Here is a 23,935-nt window from a genome sequence, read left to right as displayed (position 1 = left end):
GTGCAAGAAGATTGTGGATTCATGCAAAACAAAGTGGTCTCTTCTAATCTAGTGGTTACCCATTAGACAATGCTTACTTTTTTTAAAAATTAATTTAGTGCTTCAGGATTTGACCTCCAATTAACATGATTGTCCTTTGATGGTGCCTTTGAGTGTTCTGTTTTATTTTTGGATACTTTCTTAAGATAGTCTCCTTTCTTCACAAGGAGACATGGATCATTATTAACTTTCTCAAAAAAAAAAAAAAATACCATTATTTTTTTCATTTTGTCCCCTAATGATAGCATAAATGTAGAATTGCGATCCAAACACTAATAATTGTCAAGGAGGATTTGTATAATGATCTGTTCCCAACTTATAACCTTGTTTGTCTTTTGAATGTAAAATTGCTCTTTTGTTTCAGTTTCTCAGAAAGAATGACCTCTCCCCCCATCCCTTGGTTTAAGTGGCCATCGCTTCATTCATTCATCACCTGGGCAAGGAGAAGGCTGAATCAATTAATCAAAGGCTTGCAGAGCAACGCTGAGAAAGGAAATGGTTGGTTACACATTGCTTTCAATGTAGAACTGAGCCTTAGAAATTCCAAAGTAGGTGTTTTCTTTTTTACAAAAACAACCTTGAGACTGAAAACAAATTTTTTCTTTCAATTCTCTTCTGGCATCTCCTTTACTCTAGTTCAAACTGAAGAGCTTCAATAAAAATGATGTCTGCAACCTCACTTTTGGGGCTTGCTTGTTTAAACATGATACTACCACAGGCTTCTGCTTTTGTAATTACAATTTAATGGAAAGGTAAGTTAAGGGCAAGAAAGAAGAAAATTTCAAAAGTGTTAATTAATGGCTACATAAATAACATATCTTTGTCAAACTGTATCCTAGTATTTCATTATAATGGTTTTGCGTGTACAGTAGCAAGGTCCAGAACTGGAAAAAGGTAGCAGGCCAGCTCCTTACTGGATTTCCAGTTGGAGACTTTACAGATCTTGAGAAATATTACCTGCAAAAATTAATTTAGAGTAATAAGGGCATTTCTGTCAGAGAGGGCTGGATAACTAAGGGCAATATTGACATCGGGGAGGATGTGGAAGAGAAATAGGATGAACCCTCCTTGGGCCTAGGGCTAGAGAAGTGAAGTTTCAGGCAAAAGACAAGATGGAAAGCTTCTTCAAAAAATGGGACATGACTTTGATCTCTTCACTCAACTCAGTGCTTGAGGACTAGAAACTTGTACCAAAAAAAAAAAAAAATCAGAAAACAACTGAGAGGAATACATTGAACAGTTCTTCCCCAGAAGGGTTTCCAAGTGGATTATCCTAAATGTCTTCCTAAAAATTTAATTGGACATTAAAATCTCCTATATTATGATCTCAAGGTTTTATATTTAAAATGAAGACATTCTCAATTTCTTTATAGTCTGAATGCAGGAAACTACTTCATTTGATGATGAAACGCAAATTTATGCTATTAAAATTTAATGTGTCTGTTATTCTGCTTAAAACATAATTTTGTCTGCTCAATTTAATGGTATCTAATTCCAATTTTCTTTTGTATAGTCATCAGGAGCTAAATACTCTGTGTACCTGAATGCATTGACCCTAATCCCAGAGGACTGAACATAAAGTCTGATCAAAGTATCTCACTCTAAAGCTGTGTGTAAATATTATTTCTGTATTTTTGGATGGGTCAAGCTTATATTTAGCCAGTAATTTTCATCAACAAGTCATGACACACAGTAAAAGCAAAGTGATCTTTGCGCTCATTTGCTTTTTGAAATTAAAGAGGAAATTATTTTTCATGGCTCAGTAAAGGTAATAATAATTACTGACAGGTTTATAACAATTCACAGAGAAGGTGTTTGCTGGTGATTGATTTTCAAATGCAGAACCACAAGCAAATGAAATCAAATTAATTTGTAAAGCATCTTGAGGAGTGACTACCTACTGTTCTGCCTCCAGACTGGATCAAGCACTCAGCCATTTCATACAGATCTTACGTGTTTGTGTAAGATTTTCAGTGAGGCATACTCCACAACCAGGAAATCTATTTCTGGGCTTCAGCAAAATAAGAATTTCCCTGAAATCTAACCTGAAGCTTCCTTACTATTTTAAGACACTCTACTTCTCCCTAACCTTCCTTTGAGATGAAGAACAGGTTTTTCTTTTCTTTTTTGCCCATTTTTTTTATATTTTCAAAACTGTTATAATATCCTGTCTGTTTTCTTTCCCACTTCTCATCACCTTCTCTCCTTTAGGTTATCATTTTCATGTCACCTTGTCTTCCACATCTCACAGACTTCTGCCCATTCTTGTCACTCTTCTCTTAAGATTTCTCCAGTTAACCCAGATCTCCCTTGGAGCGTGATATTTGAATCTGGGCATGGAGCTCCAGCTGAGGTCTTAGTACAAATAAAAATCATAAGTCCTACATCCTGCAAATTTCTCTCTAGTTTTCCATATCTACTTGTCTTTTCTGGGATAAGATACCAATGTTGAATCACAGTCATCTCACAAACCTCCGGCAGTTTTCTGGAGAAGTGATTCTTAACCAGTCAAGGTTAAGATACCTAATCTTGGTCTATACATGTCTTTTAAATTACTTCAGTCTAAATGCAGTGGTTTACACTTCTTTATTCTTTTGCTTTTAATGATCTTATCTCAGTCTACAACCCTCCATGGGAAGAAGAGGAAGGGCAGCCACTGACCTCTTCTCTGTGGTGACCAGTGACAGGACCCATGGGAATGGCCTGTTGGATATTAGGAAAAGGTTGTTCACCCAGAGGGTGACTGGGTACTGGAACAGGCTCCCCAGGGAAGTGGTCACATCACCAGCCTGACAGAGCTCAAGAAGCATTTGGACAGTGCTTTCAGGCACATGGTGTGACTCTTGAGGATGGTGCTGTGTAGGCCCAGGAGTTGGACTCAATCATCCTTGTGGGTCGCTTCCAACTCAGCTAATTATGTGATTCTGTGATTCCATTTTCAACAGTTTTTTCCCAAACTTTTAAGTTTTCCAGTGATTTTCTTTCTTCCCCAAGTGCTTCTCATCATAACATTATCTGAAAGCTTAAAAACCAATATATTATTCCTTATGGATCACTCAAACTATTAAGGAAAATATTAAATATTACAAGACCTTTGCAGAATTAAACTCTATATACCCCTGGATTTTGCCAGGGATTTGCTCATTAAACAAATAGGATTGTAAATACTGTGATTTCTGGGCAATGTTGTTTCTGCTTTATATGACTTACATGTAAATCTTGTTTTCTTAAAATGATGAGAATCAATGTCAAAAACTTTGCTAAAATCACCCTATATGACTGTTCTCACTTATTTGTAAGGCCTGGTGTCCTACAGCAAAGCGAGATGGGTTTGATATGATTTCCTAATGACTAATGTGGGTGGTTGTGGACTGTCCATTTTTCCTTTTTATGTTCCAAGCACTAATAAATATCCTCTTTGTTCCAGTAAGGAAGTCAACCTTAGATAAATGGATTTTTCTTCTCATTTTTAAAGCTGTGTGTTGTGGTGCTACAGCATCGCAGCTGCATTGTCACAAACCCTCAAGGAGTTGTAGTTGAGATGGGTCCTGTGAGCGGGTTCTGTAGGCACTGCAGTACTCAGCTCACAGGCCCCTGGTTTGTAAACGCCCAGTTTCTCTCTACCCACTCTCTCTAGTGCTGCGCAGTCATCTGTATACAGCAACAGGGCAGAAATTATGTGTCATGTATCTTCAAAATTTCATCGGATGATTTCAGTTATGTAAGTTTCATGTATTACCAGTAAATTGCAGATTCTCTTCCACCTAAAAAACAATGAAAGATACATCATATCAGTGTGATCAGAGACATCCACACCTGGAATTCTTGTAAGGATGATGCTGTCTAACACCTGCTTGTGCCCCCAAAGCCTCCATGAGGGCACACCTTTCAGCTGGAGCAGAGCACTGCAAGGGAGCTGCCAGCCAAGGTCTTTGCTCTGCGTGGAGCTGGTTTGTTCTTGCAGGACACAGCAGCCGGTGGGGGACACACTGGGCTTCCTCCTGCTCCCACCCTGAGGAAAAGCTGAGGGGAAATGAGGGACCCAGCTGCCTATGCACCCTCTGCACCAGCCCCGGTGTAGGCTCCTCTTTGTGGGGTCACAGCTCCTGCCAGGAACCTGCTGCAGTGTGGGCTTCCCACAGATTCACAGCCTCCTTCAAGCACATCCTCCCACTCTGGCATGGAGTCCTCCACAGGCTGCAGGTGGAAATCTACTCCACTGTGGACCATGGGCCTCAGGTGCACATCCTGCCTCACCATGGTCTTCACCATGGACTTCAGGGGAATGTCTGCTTCAGTGCTGGGACCAACTCCTCCTCCTCCTTCTTCTTCACAGACCCTGGAGGTCTGCAGAGCTGTTTGCTATTTTCTCACTCCTCTCTCTGGCTGCTGATGCACACCAGGTTTTCTTCCACCACTCCTAAATTCATTATTCCAGAGACTCCTCCACCATTGCTCATGGGTTCGACCTGGACCAGTGATGGGTCCATCTTGGATTCAGTCAGCCTTGTCTCTGCCAGACATGGGGGAAGCTTCCAGCAGCTTCTCATGGAAGCCACCCCTGAAATGCCCCTCTTGCCCCCCAGCCTTGCCAAGCAAACCTAAGACAAATGAAAGGTTTCCAGCACATTTCTATTATTGACTGTGTGTGCTAGGTGAAGATTTCCCAGATGCTGTCCTTAGACACAATGGAGACATGGGCTGGCCTTTGAAGGTCTGAATGCTATATGGAAATACATGCCTCTATCAGCATGTCAATATTTTTTGACAGTTTGACCATTATCACTGGAGAAATCTGATCATGTATGCATTAATGCTTATGACCAAAAGCTTTAATGGTAACACAAGTTTCAAGGAAGAATTACCAAATTCTTTAGTTATAAATGTATTTCTTCTCTAAAAAATCAGACTGTTGAGAAATGTTAGTGATCCAGTCTTTGTCTGGAAATGTATTCACATTTGACTAAACTTTAAATGTTAAGGGCTAAATATAGGTTTCTCATTCCCTTTGAGACCATATTGGGCTTAATAACTTTAAGAATTTAGTCCTCTACTTGATTATCCTTTATCTGAGACAGTACAAGGAAACAGCATTACCTTTAAAGTCTGTGAACAATTTGGGCTACACTGAAATTAACAACAAAAGGCTTTGGTGAGGGCAGAGCTGTAATCAATGCCTAATAGTGAAACTAAAACAATATGAGACAAGAGACAGATCATTGGTTTCATTTATCTGTCTAATGTTTTGATAATATCATGGCATCATATTCAGCAGAGCTGGGATCTGACACCAAATGACAACACTGGTTACTTGGATTATTTACAGTAAGCCAACAGGAAGAAATCACCCCATTATGAAGCTGTGCTTATTACGTCCAGTCTCTTTTTCATATCACCTAAAATCTGATTTTCCTTTCAAGCTTTCAGTGTTTTATATATAGGATCAATCATAAAGCAAACCTGAAAATAATAATTTTTTTAAAATTAATAAAAAAGAAAAAGGCTTTACAATTTCAGCCAAGCAGATTAAATGTTTTTGATGGTGGAGGGAGAAATATTAAAAGCTGCTAGAATAGTTGCTGCCATACATGCAACTTCAGACCACAGGGCAGAGGGCAGGTTTTGGAGTGGCCCCTGCCTCACTGCTGTGTGTTCAGAGTCCATTCAAAGCGCTAAGCTATTTATCTATGTCCTTCCCATATGCTGGGGAGACACACAGCAATGTCCTGAAGCCAATTCCTCTGAGAGTGCCCGGCTGCCACCTCAACCAGGCTCCAATGGCAGGTATGAAACCCCACCACCCTAGGCTATGGCTCCTTAGCTGCCTGCACCCCAGGGTGATGAGGAGGGAAGGCTGGCTCAGCCCCTAGCCTTGTCCCTGCCCGTCCCCAAGCTGCTTTTCCCCAGAGAATGGAGAACTCAGACCTTTCTGGGCTGGTAAACTAACCCAGGACGCATCTCCCTTCTGCAAAGGCCATGGAGCACAAACCAGTGCCCTTCGTCCCCACACCACATGGGAGGAGATGTTGGCGAGTTAATAAAAACCAGACCATTTTCTCAGTGGCCATCTCAGTTTTTGCAAAGCAGTTGGTGGTGCTGCAACATGCCAAAGCTCTGCCTACTTAAGAGGTGGGTTCATTCCTGCCCCCTGGGAATCTTAAGGAAGGCGACCTTAAATGCCTTAAATACCGGCTCAGCTCAGGCACCATCTGGAAACAATGAGCTGGTAGAAGCCAAGGTGCTGATGCACCGAATTAACACAGGTCCCAGGTGCTGAAATGTTACTTCCTGCTCTCCCCTAGCCTTGTTGTGTCCCACACATGGATTTTGTGGATTTGGGCAGTGGGGACACTGCAGTCTCGGGGCTAAGGGCTGCAGTGCTGCTGTGTCCAGTGCAGCTGGAGCTGGGCGACAAGTGGTCAAGATTCAAAACGGATGTTGCTTTACCTTTTCTGCAATAAATTAAAAATTTTCTCCTGGATTTTTCAATTTGTAGGTAATTTTCAGCATATCTCTTACTCCCATCAGTTTTCTTAACTTTGTTTTTCTTAGACTATTATTTTCCTTTTAGTCACTCTTTTGTTTCATTCAAATGTAAAATTTTCTCATTATTGTTGCTTTCTTTTATTTATTTTATTACATTTCCTTTTTCCCCTATCTTTTTCTCTGGTTTCATCTTAGATTTCCCCTCCTACTTTCCATCACCATATTTACATTTCTCTTTCAAGGCCTACTCTCTATAGCGCTCTTCATATAATCCCTGGATACACACTGCAACCCCCATATCAATCCTTTCTCTTTTTCTACTTATAACCTTTTGTCCTTTTACTGTTTTTTTTCCCTTCCAATGCACATTTTCTCTCCCTTCTTATATCCAGATGTTTTTCCCTCTCTATCTCCAGCTGTGCAAATAAATGACTTTTCTGTTTGTTTCAAGGAAGTTAGGTCAACCCTGAATAAAAGTACTCATATTTTCAGGAAACCAAAACAATGCAAATGATCATTTTGGGTGAATGTTTCAAAATGAAGAAACTGAAAAATTGTTGAGTTTTAACTTTGAGAAACATAGTAAATCATAGCTGAAGTAAATTTGTCAATGTTGGAGTGACTAAAAAAAAAAAAAAAAGCAAAAGCATTTAGGCATCAAGGGTGGAGGTGAGGGCAGGGCAAGTAATTTGCCATTTCCTTTTTGAAAGGAGTAAAGGAAAGATTTCTACCCAAAATAACTCAGGTAGCTCTTGCTACACCTTCAAAGGCTTTATGTTTTGATCAAAACAAATGCTTTGGGAGCAAAACAAATCCATTTGATAAAATTATTCTGTCCCTAATTTCCATTTATTTATCTTCCCCTGTCCAGATTGGCTAGGTGCAAATAGCAGGGAGGCACAGGACACTTTTTGGCTGATATTTGAATGTTTCTTTAAAGAATAAGAGTTGATCTATTCCCAAGCAGGGAGCATCAGCTGTACTTTTGTGTGTTTCCCAGTCCTTGCTTTCCTGGGATAGCAATTAAAATAGATCCCAGGTGGCTTAAAAATCTTGAATCACATCAAAAGCACAGAAGCTTCTTACTATTGACAGCACTTTCTTAAAAGCGGGGGCAAATATGTTTCTTGTTGATGTTCCACCCTTCAATAGACAGCATTAGTCTCAGATGAAGGCTGCAAAGTGCAAAACAGCAGCTGAGGACAGCCAGGCTCTGCCCCGAGACATGCAATATAATTTCTAGTGATTCGGATCACAGTAACATCTGGGTACCTGAGAGAAGAATCCAGCCCAGATGTGGCCCTGAATGCCATGTGTTTTCTGTCCATTGTGCCTAGATCACAATCAGCAAAAAAATTTTGTGGGAGAGGAGGGGAAGAAGAGGAAACTGCCAATGAGAGGATATTCTTCACTCATAAATCCCAAAGCATTGAAACACAGATTAGACCCCTACTTTCTTTTTAACCATCCCCTGCCTAGAGTCACTCAATCCTGAAATTTGCTGAACTGTTCAGCTCATGTCTGCCCTGAAGTAATGAATTGGCAGGCCTATTTCTAACGGTGATTAATGAAGCTTTTCAGAGGCAACCCATTATTTGATCCGAAGTTAAAACAGTGGTTCATCATTAATCACTACACTACTCACAGATTCATAATTCTCAGCAAGCCCATTTCATTAAGGGTCCCTCTCTTTCTTTTGTTAACCCAGGGCTCCCCCGTCTCCCCACCCCTCATGGATGTCTTCTTGACACTCCACTTCCAGATTTGTTTGAAGAAAAATTCACATGCTCTCAGGGATATTTTTCAGTCTCCTCAGCCTCTCAAAACTACAGCATTTTCCTTTTGATTTTAAAAATTCCTCTTCCCATAGAAAAATGTATTGGATTATCAAATATGAGCCAACATTGGCACCCAGTGGCTGAACAGATTAATCACAGATACATATTCCCCTGAGCCCGCCTTTTCCATTCTTCAAAGATAGGTTTTCCCCTGGGATGTATGTGGTACTCTTATGCAGCCTTCCAGCTCTAGGCCATCTAGGCATGGCTGTGGACTGGATATGCTAAGTGAGGAAAATGCAGATTGTGGCTGGTTCTCCCCAGGGCCCATCAAATCACTCTATGGAAGTCCAACATCATCGAAGCACCTGGTGCAAGGAGCCCTTCACTGGCTCAAGGAGGTTACAGCACCCACACAACGTCATTCATCACCCAGCAAACTTCTTGGATCTGCTCTGGCAGGCATCATCTGCCTGGAAAAGGGCTGAAGGTGTTTGTTAGCCCTGATCCCCTGCAGAGCCTCAAGACTCTCATAATGGTAGGAATGGGCGTAGGCAAAGTCATAGTGAGCCTTTTATTTTTAAACTGTTTTCTGAATTTGCCAATGACTTGCCCTGGGGAAATGTGGTGAGTGGACCTTGGCTAGATGCCAGGTACTCAGATGCCATTCTTATCACCCCCCTTCTCAGCTGGGGAGAGCAGGGTGGGTAGAAAATAAGATAGAGAAAAACACTTGGGTCAAGATTAAGACAGTTTAATAAAGCAAAAACAAAGGTTATGCACAGAAGCAAAGGAAACAAAAGATTTTTTTCTCCACTTCCTACCAGCAGTTGATGCCCAGACAGTTCCCAGGAAGCAGGACTCCCAGTTACTCTGGAAGACAAATGTCTTCTACATGACTTGACATTCTGTGGTCAGGGACCAGGTATTTTCTGCTTCCTGCCTGAATTGTCTCACTCCTTCGTCTAACTTCTTTGTTGAAGGATTGGCTTCTTGAACAAACTTTTCTTCTTCTTCCTTCTCCCTTACTAACAGGTGATATGGACCCATTGTTTTCCTTATCCACTGTTTCTTTTTTACTGTTGGAGTGATGACTATAGTGTTTGGGTGTCTGTCTCAACCACAGTCCTCTGAGAGTACTGAGCTGTGGCTCAGCAGGCACAGGCCAAGAACCAGTACGCTGATGGAAACTGGTTTTACCAGGGTAGGCAAAGCACTCTTCTGTCAGGCGTCAGTTCCTTAGGGCTACTTTCATGCTTGGGTTTCAAGTCGCAGGCCAGGGGACATAAAACCATTCTAGGAACCTGCCCAAATCCTTTCACACACCCTGCCATCCAGGAATCTGTTTCATCTAGACACATTTCAGTCTCTTCCGAGCTAAAAGTTGTCTTCTCTGACACCAGGATGACACCAGATTCCACAGACTACATACAGTGTTAATTACCAGTATTAAAGAGCTCACAAAGGGGAACAAAAATCTCAGGAACTTCATGATAAAACCATCCATATCAACCCTGGGTAGGAGGAGGGAGATGTATTCTGTCACCATCTCCACAGGACAGCTCCCCCAGCACAGCAAGGCCATCAATGCCAGAGCAAAGCATAGAGCTGTTGCTTGTACTAACATGTTTCCAAGCTCAGCAAAATAGAGATAAGCAGTGCAGTCAACAAACTCCATGGCCTGTGTAGGTGTTTGCCCCTTCACAACTACTACAGCTGTAGCACACTTATTAAAAGACTGCCACTGTCTCGTGTCTCACATTGAGCACCAAAAAAGACTGTGATGGGCTGGCCTTGGCTGCATGCCAGGTGCCCACCAAACTACTCTACCACTCTCTCCTCTGCCACACAGGACAGGGGAGAAAATAGGATGAAAACAAAACCCATGTGGGTCAAGATAAAGGCAGTTTAATAACAAAAACAAAGGTCATGTGTGGAAGCAAATGAAAACAAGATTTATTCTCTAGTGCCCATCAGCAGATGATATCCAGATACTTCCTGGGAAGTAGCACTTCAGTGTACAGAGTGGTTGCTCCACAAGACAAACACTGCAGTAACAAATACCCTTCCCTCCTCCATCCTCTTAGCTTTTGGAATGGAATTCATTTATTGTATGAATATCCCTTTGGTCAGTTTGGGTCAGCCATCCTGGATGGGTCCATCCCAAGATCTTGCCCTTCCCCAGCCTACTGGAATCTTGAAGAGGCAGCCTTGGTGCTCTGTGAGTGCTGCTCAGCAGTAGCCAAAACACTGGTGTGTTATCAGCACCTTCCCAGCTACCAATGCAAAGCCCAGCTCTGTGAGGACTGCTGGGGGGAATATCAACTTCTGCTCAGCCAGACCCCATAGAGAGAGGCAATGGCAGAAAAGCTGGATGGTGGCTGGCATGCAAAGGAGCCATCCTGAGCCACTACTGTTGCAGGCAGTGCCATGGAAGCACTGACTCTGCCTTGGGGACATTCATTGGCAGTACTTTGTCACAGCCCCCAAAACACATGATGAACACCTAATCCTTGGCCCTAGCCACGTTGCAAGTGCAGGAACATCAGCAAAGGAGGATCAAGTTCTTTCAAAGAGCAGACAGAAAATTTCCAATAAGTTTGCGAATGCGTTTTTCTCCAAAAGAGCTGAAGCATTTAATTAACAAACAGAAAAGTAGTTTGCTGAATTCATGTTAAAAATGTTAAGGCATGATATTAAAATGCTTTAATACCTACAAGATATACAGTGACATTCAAAAATTCAATAGAATAATAAATTATTGTAATTTATACATAACATGAAATTAATATATATACATTTCAAGTAAATCCTTTCTCGGTCTTTTAGAAATTGACAACTTGGATTCCTTGGCTCCATGGGAGGAACAGCTGTGAAATATTCCTTTAGTCCTTTTAGCCAGAATCAACTTCTCCAGTCGTTGAATTGAAAATGCTTCATCAGCTTTAATCATAACGCCTCTAATCAGATGTAAAAATTAAGGCACAGAGGAGTAAACAGCTTTTTGTTCAAGTCTACACAGAAATCTGTTTGAAGTATCATCAGCTGCTTTCCCTACAGGACACTGTTCCTTCCAGCACTTATTGTGACCATGTCCATACAACTGTAGTGTTAATTAATGAGAGGCTATATTCAGGTTTTAAAACAGTGGTTTACAGAACCTAGCCCAGCTGAGAATCCCTCTTTTCATTCCTATCCTGTTACATTTACCTCCAATCCATTAAGCAACGATACAGATGGAAGAGAGCAAGATGTTAGTGCCTTCCACTGCAAATGCAGATATTGCATGGGATTGAAAACCCCACCTGAGCACAGATGTTCATTGGCTCCAGAATCGAACACACCTGGACATCAAAAGGAAAATATTTATTCAGTTGAAAAGATCCTAAGGTAGTTTTAAAAATACCTCAGACATTGATACATCACTGTAAATAATTTACCACAAATAAATTAAAGTTCTCTATGAAGAAAAGTCACGTTAATTTTCCTTTCAGTCTGAGAAACTTACTTCCCAGCAAGCACTTTCTGTACTGCAACCAAGGCTGTAAGCTACAATGTAGAACAGCAATAACAAGAAAGATACCTCCTAAACATGCTCCATGGTCCCACTGAGCAGGGATGCTGAGATCATAATCAGTTTCTAAAAGAAAATACCTCACATAAAATAAAACAATATCCATTCTGCCTGCCAGTGACCTCACAGCTTTCCTGGAGAGCTTTCCTGGAGCTGTGAGCTGGTAACAGTTTGACCTCAGAGAACAGTGGCCCAGTGTCCCACCAGACCAGAAGTGCTCACACCGGGTGAGCTCTGAGCTGCAGATTGGGGCTGGCCCTGCAGGAATCCCAGGAATGTGCTGGCTGTGACTGCTCAGCGGGGCGCTGCTGTCTGTGCAGAGCCTCCTGTCTCTCTGAGACATCATTCCTCCCAGGACAGCCGTGTGTGATGCCAAACACTTGGGTGCGACCGGTTGCCTGAAGTCAGGCATCGGGTAAAGGGCTGCAGGCACAGCTTATGCAGGAGGCACTGTGTATAAGACTATGAGCATGCACTTAAGGAAACATTACTGTTCTGCAAAAGTGCCACAAAACACCAGAGCTTTGCCTTTGAAACACTAAAAAGGCTTGTATGAGCACCGACTCACCTCACCTCAGCCCACCTCTGCATAGGCTGCCTTTTAGTGTGCAGCTACACGTGCCTCCACACCCCTCCAGCCCTCTCTCACCGGCTCAGCCTTTGAGAGCCCCACCTTACTGGCAGCCAAGGTGTTAACGTGATATCGGCAGCCACTCGCCGGGGAAATTGGACAGCACTCCAAACCATGGGAAGTTCCCAAACTCGCCTGTTTTTTTCATTGCTGGTGATTTGGTACAGAGCCTGCTCAGCCCTGTGGGCTGACATGTCAGCCACATCTCAAGGACACAGCTCTGTGGCTCAGCGTTGCCTATATGTGTTTGAAAGAGGCTCTTTCCTTTATGCTCCACAAGCTTACAGAAGGCGGGGGAAGATTCACTTCCCCTCCCCCACCCCATCCCTTTATTTTCACAGGCTTTGCTCATAAACGTATTGGGAATACTCGGTGGGAATATATTCTCTGTAAATAGTTTCTTCTGCCTGTCTCCTCGGTGCAGCCAGGAATGAAGCCAGAAAAAGATTGTTCAAAAGAAGCTTGTCTCTTTAGTATTAGGAGTTAAGATATTTGGCTGGGCTGAGCAGATCTCAGTCCTGTCCCCTTGGCATTTATGCAATCTACATTAGATAATGAAGTAAAATCAGGCATGATCTGAAGACCACCTACTAGGCTGCCACCCACCCTCCTCATCCATCCATTAGTGATGTCTCAGCCTGAGCTTTCTTCCTGTTCCCGGCTGGCCCAGCCCCGCTGGACCCGGCAGCAGGAGTGGGAGCAACACCACAGCCCTGTGCCGCAGCACAGGTGGGGTTTTGCTCCCCAGCAGAGCCTTCCCCGGGCATCTCGCCTAGCACAAGACCTGGCTGTAATTTGTGGCCCTGCTACCAGACTGCACAGATACACAAAGAAGTTGGGACAACTTGAGAAGTTACCCCATGCCCCCTGCCAGGCGTGCGACCATTGTGTTACTGGTCCTGCAGCAGAGAGTACGTGATGCTGATGGACTTGTCCTGCTTTGCCAGGGCGACAGCCCTTCGTAAGGCACCAGGGAGGCAGGCTGCGAAGAGCAGATTAAGCCTCTTTGTTTTAACCAGCTCTACCACAGAGAGTCAGTCGAAGGGAGCATCTTTCCGCGGGTTCCTTGCAGGTTTCTTTCCTTTAGGTGGCGGTATGTGTTTGCAGCTCCCCGCAGCACCGCCTGCGCTCCCAGCCCTGCGCCCGGCATCCTCACCCGGCGCTCAACCAGCGCTGGGTTAATTTTCCAGAAAATCCTGCACAAGCAATTAAAATGTTAATGTTGTGAGGGAAATGCCTCTGTTGAAGTAAACTCATTCGAGAGTCGGTTGTGCTCGGTGGAAGGGGAACAGTCTATTGATTTTGAACAAGGTCATATCTCATCAGACTTGCCACCTGGATTATTTTTGTTTGCGCTGATCAGCTATGAAGTCCTTGATTTCCCAGCGAGTTTGAAATCACCTTAATGAAGCAGAAATTAAGGGGGGGGGGGGGTATGGTTTCCCTCCCAAGACTTTTCTTTATTACAGAAATGTGCTCCCTCACCTGTTTATCTCTGACCACCTGCTCACCTCTGTGTTTGTTAACCTTATTTCACTAAGGCAGCAATAACTGATGCAAAAATCTGAGTCCTGGCAGCTGCCAAATGAATTCACACCTTACACTGGGATTTGTGCTGCAGTCAGCCAGCAGTGCCTTCCCTCTGTAGGATGAGAATGCCTCAAAGTGGAATTATTTTAGAAACCTACAAATTCAGCAGCAACATTCATGTGGGCATAGGGTAGTTCTGCATTGTACTGTACTTATAGTAGAAATGAATATATAATAGAATAATATTATATTTATATAATAGAAAGAAAGTTGTCCACTTTTTTAACAGCAGTTCCTGCTGATGGAGGCTGCATGTGAATAACCCCATTAAGACAAGGTATGCTCTGTGAGAGCATGCTGGTATTTCATTATGAGTAAGAGACACCTGGGACAGGAAGAAAAAGCACCTAAAGTCTCATTTCATTTGCAGATTCCTTATGGTCTCTGCCCAGAGCTTGTAGTCTTTCCTCCCCAAGCCAAAGGTCTTACAATGCTCTCTTTTCATGAACATGGTCACACTGGAAAAGGTGGATGTGCTTTTTCATCATATCAAAAATAGGTTATGCTATTTCTAGTGATATGGGCTATGACTCTCTAACCCAAATGCTAGGGTATTTGCATGCTTAATTCACAAGTCTAATTGCCATAATTGCACATGCTCATTAGGCAATTTTGTGTGCAAATGCTGAGTTAGGCACATAACTAGGCATAGTCTTTGCAGTGTGATTTGGTTCAACACTCGTGGAAAATTTGTGAACAAATTAGACATGCAATTGAATGCACATTTTCTGTGCTAAGAAGTTGGGCAGGGCCTGGCACCAGGCAGATTGCAGTTTAAATGAATGAGCAGAGAGTACTACCCTTGTGAATCCTGGTGTAAGACTGAGTCCTTCATCCAGAGAAAAAAATCAGACCTGAGCTGTCCTTCACATTATCCAAAGGTCCACACCCTCCTTTCAGGCTGAGCTGGAATACTGGGAAGCAAAACAAATTTAACATTCATCTAAGAAAACAAAACAAAACAACACCACAAACCCGCCAACAACAATTGTGAGGCTCTAATTTTATGATCTGATTGCTGAGGACGGGTAGATACAGAGCCTCCCTGTCAGAAGGGAGACAAAGCCAGCCTGTCTCTTCCTATATTCCCATAGAAGACACAACAGTGAGTAACCCAAGTAGCTCAGTGCTAGCAATAAAAGATACTAGCACTGCTTTAAACCGGCACAGCTGATTTGAGTTAGAGCCCGCCTGTGCAAGCATGACTATAAGAAAGCCCAACTTTCATGGTCTAATGTTTGTAATTTTCTCTCTCTCACTAAAGATATACGTTCTTTTAAGAAAAACTACAGAGGAAAATCCCCCAAAAGTAAGAATTCAAGGCACTGAAAGATTGAGTTATGGTTTATTTAATCCTTCGATTTTATCCTTCCCAAGCCAGTCTGCAAACTCTCTTGCTCTGAATTTATGACATGCAGGACTAAAGGGACTGTCTATAGATTAACATTGACATTTCCTTTGTGCATTAATCCTTTGAATCTCATTTCCCATACATTTCTGCTGAATGACATAAAAATGATCATTTTTTTATTACTGAGTATATTATGATGAGGGGCATTTTCAACACCATTCAGAGAAATATTGAGGGGGAGTCAGAGTTGTTGTTTTACCTTTGCCTGTACAGTGGCACTGTGGGCTCCCTGTGAGGGATTGTTTTCTAGAGGACAACGAGGTGCAGATCCATTCTCCATGTTCTCATGAACCAAAAGCACAGATGCCACAAGGGCAGGGATACTACACAGGCTGTAACATCACTTAGCACTGAGCCCTTCAGATGGAGACACTCAAAGCTGGGACATCCTCAGCTTTGCCACGGCTGCATGGAGGCAGTTCTCCCTGCCCAGGACAGAGGCTGCAGTTCCATCATCTAACATGGCTCTTTGCCCAAAGTTTTTTGATAGAAAGTACACTTGCTGGCTGTAGGTACATACCATAGAACTTGCCCACCCACCATGAGGCTTCCCTGCCACCAAGAGCATAGCTTGACACATGCAGTTTCAGAGGAAAGAAAAGTTGTGATGGTCTTGTTTCCTGTAAACTGCAGATTTGCATTAAATTTCCTTAGGTTTAAAAGTGTGAAGAACTTGAAGGTGACATGTATTAGAATACATACATGATGGATACAGATAAAGAATCATAGAATCATAGAATCATAGAATCATAGAATCATAGAGTGGTTTGTGTTGGAAGATCATCTAGTTCTAACCCCCCTGTTATGGGCAGGGACATATTCTACTATTCCTAGTTGCTCAAAGCCCCATCCAGTCTGGCCTTCAACACTTCCAGGGTGAGGCATCCACAACCTCTCTGGGAAAACTGTTCAGTACCTCACCCCCATAACAGTAAATAATTTCTTCCTAATATCTAACCTAAGCCTACCTTCTTTCAATATAAAGCCATTGCCCCTTCTTCTATCACTTTAAACCCTCTTCAGCTCTCTTGTAGCCTCTTTAGCTACTGGAAGATGCTACAAGGTCTACCTGGAGCCTTGTCTTCTCCAGGCTGAACAACCCCAACTGAACAACTGTCTTCATATGACAGGTGCTCCAGCCCTCTGACCTTCTTCTTTGCCTTTCCTCTGGACTTGCTCCAGAAAGGTTCATGTCCTTAGATTCTTAAGCTGGGGGCTCCAGAGCTGGGCTACAGGTGGGGCCTCATTGAGAGTGATCTGGCAAGGCAGAATCGCCTCCCTCGACCTGCACATTTCTTTGATGCAGACCAGGAAAAGGCTGACTTTCTGGGATATAGATAGATATAGATAGATATAGGTATATAAGTAGACCAACTTAAAGAGTTCAACCCACAACAGTCCTGTCGTCCCCATCTCTTGTTCTTCTCCAAAAGAAAGGATATTTTGAAGCCATACAATTTCAGAGAAGAGATATACTGGGATGAATAAGCTATGGTGTGGAGCTGGAAACTAAAGCAGAAAGACTGAGAAATGCAGGGCTGCTGAAGTTTTTGTCACCAAAATTACAGCCTCATGAAAGGAGAGGAGAGGAGAGGAGAGGAGAGGAGAGGAGAGGAGAGGAGAGGAGAGGAGAGGAGAGGAGAGGAGAGGAGAGGAGAGGAGAGGAGAGGAGAGGAGAGGAGAGGAGAGGAGAGGAGAGGAGAGGAGAGGAGAGGAGAGGAGAGGAGAGGAGAGGAGAGGAGAGGAGAGGAGAGGAGAGGAGAGGAGAGGAGAGGAGAGGAGAGGAGAGGAGAGGAGAGGAGAGGAGAGGAGAGGAGAGGAGAGGAGAGGAGAGGAGAGGAGAGGAGAGGAGAGGAGAGGAGAGGAGAGGAGAGGAGAGGAGAGGAGAGGAGAGGAGAGGAGAGGAGAGGAGAGGAGAGGAGAGGAGAGGAGAGGAGAGGAGAGGAGAGGAGAGGAGAGGAGAGGAGAGGAGAGGAGAGGAGAGGAGAGGAGAGGAGAGGAGAGGAGAGGAGAGGAGAGGAGAGGAGAGGAGAGGAGAGGAGAGGAGAGGAGAGGAGAGGAGAGGAGAGGAGAGGAGAGGAGAGGAGAGGAGAGGAGAGGAGAGGAGAGGACTGCAGTCATCATATGAGCAAACACAATGGAGTTCTATTCACTCAGAGCCAAGCAGACCCTTATGGTGCTGTCCTTGAACATTTTGTCCTGCAGCATCTTTAAATGGACACAGTTACCGCAATATTACATCGAGGTGACTGGGAGCCTCCTTGTATTCAAGGTTTTAAAAGTAGCATGGAAAAATGCATACAAAAATGTTGTAACTGTCTGGGAGAGGTAGGGGGGGAAGGTGGGAGAGAAGGAAAGAATGGTGAAGGGAGAAAATACATTCATATAATATTGCATGTGCCTATGATGCTAGCATACATTGACATAAGGCTTCCATGGTTTATTAATAAAAAATGCTCAATTAAACAAAAAATCATAGAAGATACAGAAGTTGATATTGTACAGTAAATGAATGTGAGCAGGAGAAAAAAACACCCAAATGAAAATTCAGGGGCTAAATACCCCATCCCACTTTATAGCACATACAGCAGAGTATGCCTAGGAAATATTCCTGAGGCTATAAAATTACACAAAGGACTAGAGTGTCCCATTTTTCTTTTTAATTTAAAGAAAATAGCCAGAGCCATTGAAGAGAGGGAATTGACCTCTTTGGGTCTCTCACTTTCTCAGAGACGTTTCTGGTCAATCAAGCCCGTACATCATTCCTGGAAGAATGACCACAGCCTCCACACTTCTGGCCTCTACCCTGGAAGACATTGCTTATATTTCCATTATTGCACTGTACCTTAGTCCTGTCCACAGCCTTCCTCACTGGTGAAAGGTCAGAAGTCTGCCAAACTTAGATATTGGCATATAGTCTTCAGTAAGTTAGACCCAGAAATTTCAAAATCCATATTCCTGAGTGATGGGACATGTCATTCCCCCTTTATGCTTCTTTTCAAGGGGTTACAGGTAGTTTGGACTGTGCAGCTTTACAATCCATCCATTTTAAAAACAATTAAAATAATATAGAGTTGAATTTAAATTTTTTTAAGCACCACAGATTGCAGGAGTGCTTAATGTGAATGGCTCCTTCCCATATAGCACAGCATGCAGTACCCTCCTGGGATGGTGACCACAGGCACTGAGTATCCCTGCTCTGTAGGCTTACCCCACTTTCCTGACGCTGGGAATGGGAAAAGACAATGGGTTCCTGCTTGGGATCAAGGAAATGCTGCAAAACTGCCCAAGCTGCTCACAGATGTGACTATCCCCAGGATGATCAGGGAGGCATTTCCTAGTGCTGGCTGTGCCTCAGGTTATAAATCATTTCCATTTTCCTTTGCTAAGGGTTTTTGGGGTTTTTTTTTGTTTTTTTTTTTTCCTTTCTCAGGGGGGAAGATAAGCTCCCCTGTGAGGGTGGCACAGCACAATAAGAAAAAAGCCTCCCTCCAAATCCTCCGGGATCCTGGGTGTGCTAAAGGGCTGCACTTAGCCTCGGCTCTCAGAGCAACAAGGGTGCTTCAGAGCCAAGGCTGTGCCTAGCTGGGGGGGAGGCAATTATCCACCAGGAAATATGATGGGGGAGACACCACGCACACACACACAGAGTGACAATGTGGGCCTGCTCTCCAGAAGTGCAGAACACTTGTGAGGCAGTGAACACTCTACACCAGGAGTAAAGAGCATTCAGTACTTTAGGAGGGTTGCTAAGCATGCCCAGAATCCGTGTGGGGGTTTCTACCTGTGGTCGGAGTCTCGGTTACCCTGAGATCCCCTTACACTTAATTAAGATAAATCACAGAGAAATATACAAAGATGCATAATTCACCCTCTCTTCGACTGATTTAAGTGTATCCCTGCAGGGAACTACACCCATTTAACTAAAATCAAGTTAGAAATCAATTTAGTTACATTAGTGCATTTTCAGTATGGAATAGCCCTTAATTTGAATGGGAATAAAGACCCACTATGGGCCGATTGATTCTGTTAGGTGAAGGAAAAGCTTTTATACTCAATATAGCTACAAACAAAATCTGTTTCAGAATGCTGCAGGATATTATATATAGGAAACACGGGGTTTTATGAGTATAGACTTGGCTTTTTTTTTCACAGCTCTGAACATCCTCATTCCTCCTGTGATTTCAGGCATTCCCACACAAAGTCATCCCAGAAAGCCCTGAAAAGGGGAGCAGTTTACCTTCCAGGAACCATGGGGTGGTACTTTCAGTGGCAGAATGTGTGAGGGATCAGAAAAGTCTTTCCAATTTAATGTGTGAGCTCAGGAGACACAGGAGAAAGGAAAAGCCTGGCCTCCAGGAGCATTCAGGGGGAAAATGACGCACATTGGCAGGGAAAGGAGTGAGGATGAGAAATCCCATCTCAGCTTGTGGTGTGCAGGGACAAGGACTGAGCATAGCATTACAGGTTGAAGGGAGGGAGCAGATCTGTTTGCATCCAGCAGGACCTGGCAGGGAGCGGCTGTCATGCATGGAACAGCTTGAGCAGCACACGTCCCCAGAAGGAGGGTTGAAATGCCCCTTCAGCTGGCTCACTTTCCTCCAAGGCACAGAGGAGGCTACTGGGTGCACTGGGGGAGCCTGGGAACACCAAATGGTCCTGAGGGCCTGTTTGCAGCCACCTCTGGCTAACACAATTCTGGCCTATGTCTGCTGTCCGAAGCAGACCCCACAGAGGTTGCATCCCATGAGATTTCCATTTGACCCCATTGCCTTCCCACATCTCTGTGTGTGAGGGAGAAATCAGGCAAAGGAGAGGGAACAGTAAGCAGGGGTTTCCAGCAACAGTGATCTGCTCATCCCAACTGCTTAATTTTCACAACTATAATTTCTTAGACCTCTGAAAATATAGCTTGCTAATCTTGCCCCCACTATCCAGCTCTTGACCTTCAAACATGATCCTGGGAACAATGTTATCAAAGATATATGAAGTAAGACTCTAGGTGGCACTTCAGGCTGCATAACTGTGACCTTGTCTATCAAGACATGCAGAATTTAAATCACAAGTTTAATCAGGTAATCCTCAGGCAATCAGGGTGATCAGCAAAAGTGCGTTAGCGCTGCGTAGTCCCTGCAGCAATTTCCAGTATACATTTCCAGTGGACCCAGAACTATAGCTTAGTTCCACTTCACTGGAAGAAATCAAGAGAAATCTCAGTCAAGAAAACCAAACTACTCACTGGAATAAATCAGATACAGCCCCATGGAGCTCTTGCAAGACCACAGGTTTGTCACCTATGCAGAAGAAAGAAACCTAAATATATCTGTAAGTCTCAAATACTAGAGATTAATGTGATAGTAAAACCACAGGCAATTCAGCAAAACACTGCACCACTCTAATACCTGCTGAAGGGGTACACAGGTTATATATTTTATTTCTGTCCAAATTGTTCCATCTATTTTCTTCCCATTTCATCAGAACAGAGCTAGCAGTATTTACTTTTCTCCTCTCTCTAAGCCCCAGTGACTAGTCAGTGGGTTCCTTGGACATGTACTTACCTAACAATTTACTAAGAATGAAGAAACAAAGCAGCAGTGAAGCATGCTCCAGCATGTTTTTTGGAATCAGGGACCAAACGTCAATGCATTTCTCAGTGGACATGTGAAGGTGCTTTCCACACCACAATTATCTAATAGCAAAGCTGCCAAAGAAGGATTCTGCCTTTTCTCACCCACAGCTATTTGTTACTCTCCCTCCTCCTTCCCATTTATCACTCCTAAGTGTGCTGATACCCTTTAAACTAAATGAGTGAAATAGCTGGTATTAGCAAAACCAGAAAAACCCTTCTGGTCTGTTTTAGATGACACCAGAAATAGCTGCCTTTATGTGGCAGGGGACAGGAAACTGCAGTAGGGAAAGGAGCAGAGAGGAAATGCATTGGGAAGGACAAGGACCTCTTCCAACTGTTTTCTTCCCACAGAAACACTAATGGTGATTAGCAGGCAGCTGTCTATACTAACTGGACAAAAAAAAAATTGTCTGCTCCTTCCTAGCTTCTCTTCACTTGTATCTGTGTTAGACTAACGCACAATTGAGCATCATGAAATCCCATAGTGTGTCTGGAAAAGGGCATAGAAGACATGCGGGTCTCCCTATGGGGTCTTTTGTCTGCTGCAGCACTTCTCCAAGCCGTCCAATGCAATACAGCCCTTGCCTCACCACCCTTCCCATGCCTCATGCAAGGCCCCCAGGAGTGTTCATGTACTTGGGAGGGGAAAGACTAGTCCTTTTGCCTCCAGGCTTCACTAGCAAGCAGCAAATCTGGGGCAGCTGCTGCAGGAGGATTATAACACCTTCTCCCAGTGGGCCAATCCTTCCCCATCGGCTGCTGAACAGGCAGCAGGCAGTTGGCAGCTGCAGACAAAAGCAAAAACAATAAGAAGAGGAATCCCAGCCAACTTGTTGAGGATTTATAAAATGAGGGTCGTTCTGCCAAACTTATTTTGTTTCATGGTGAAACTAGTGAACCCAATTCAGAATGGTTCCCACAACAAGTTTTCCTCTATTCTCTTCTAGGGGGAAGGAGCATAACCCATCAAAGCTGACACCTCCATCCACAGGTTAGATATTCCCAGGTATACAGAGGTATACACAGAGTAGAGGCAGAACAAAAGCAATTATGTTTCCATGTTTTATCAAGTTCTCTCTATCTGAGTCCAGCTTGCAGAAGCGTTGAATAGTATGGTATTGGGCAAAGTGAATTTACCTTTCAGGAGAGGGAACATCTATCAGTCCTGCCTTCCCCACCTTAGCCTCTCTTTTTCAATAGCACCAGAACATTTCACCATTATTTTGTTGCTCATTACCCTCAGTCTAACCACAGTTTGCCCCTAAGGATATAGTGAAGGCCTACATCACCCTTTGAGCAAAGCTATGGGGCAAAATCCATGGCAGCCCCAATAGGCATTTTAGTCTCTAATTCCCAGTGAGGGTCAGGAAGGCTGATGTTGAGTAACACTGATGCATGCTCTGTGCGACATGCTTGTGGTCCTACAGATCATGTGCACTTTCTCATAGTGAAGTCCCAGCACTCTAGGGCCCCTTGGCCAGGTTTCGTCCAGAGAGCAGGAGCCCGAGGGGATGGAATGTCACTGGTGTCACTCTGCCCACTTGGGAAGCAAGGCAGCCAGGGCAACCAGCATTGATACTGGCTGAAGGATGGAGGACAACCGGTTCAGAGGATGGGCTCTGGCCACCAAGGGAGGACCACACCAATGCCCTATTGATGAGACAACCTGGCACTGCACACTCTGCCCAAGACTAAGAGCAGGGGGATGTCATTCTAGGGAAGAGGGGAGAAAGACAGACTAAATGTGACAGGTATGAGATAGTATTTGTAGCACCAAATCCTGCTTCACAGTGCTGGGTTGGTGCAATACCCTGGTCCTACCTTTGGTACCTACAGAACAGCTCTTCCTTTAAATCTATTATTGCTATTGTCTCTCTGAATCTGAGTAAGAAACTCAAACTACAGTTTTTATGCTTGTTTTTATATATATGGAAGGTATAACCTAAGAAAACTGGGGAATTTTTCCTCTGGACAGTCATGTCATAATGAGGAACACCATAAATGTCAGTTTCCCTTAGAAGACACTCATCAGGGATTTAGGTTCACCATCCGCAAACAGTATTATCTCCTGTGCCATAATCAGCCTGAAGGAGGAATGGATTCCTAGGACCTTTGGCATTTAGAGTGAAGTAAAGTTACACAATTAAACTCCAGTTAGGAAATATCCATAACTTACCAACAGGGGAGAGCAGTTAAGAGCATTACCAGCTGTCAGCACCTGGGAAACTAAATTAAATGGCCAGAGCACTGAGATATGAAAACTGAAGGAAAAATCACATGTGCCTACTTTCTTTACGGCTGCAATGTCATAGGTCATATGTTGTGCTAACCTGTAAGAAATAATAGGAACTTGGAGATAAAATATAGCTCCAAATGTGAACTGGGGCATGGCATAGAAGAAGTTAAGCAAGGACAAACAGATTACTACTATTCTGAAGTATAAAAGCACTGTCTCAGACACTTTTCTCTCTACTCTTAGTAGCTTCATAAACCAAACTAGCTGTTGGAGACAACACTATTAGATTTTTAAAGACATCAATTTCCTTGGTTGTAAATAGAAATACAATTTATTTAAACTAAAACTACACTTCCATGTAAATTTCTTAGTTTGTTTTTTTTTTTAAATTGAAGTAGTAACATATGTAATGACAGCTTTCCAGGGACATGTGATGCTTATACAGAGATTCCTGAAAAATATTACAAATTTATCATTCCTGTCCTGAATATTAAATTACCTGAGCAACGTAAGGCAAAACAGAAAATTAAAAAACAACAACTGAAGTAATTTGGGTGGGCT

Source organism: Taeniopygia guttata, chromosome 2 (assembly GCF_048771995.1).
Source record: "Taeniopygia guttata chromosome 2, bTaeGut7.mat, whole genome shotgun sequence".
Lineage (NCBI taxonomy): Eukaryota > Metazoa > Chordata > Aves > Passeriformes > Estrildidae > Taeniopygia > Taeniopygia guttata.
Note: the sequence above shows the minus strand (reverse complement) of the source record.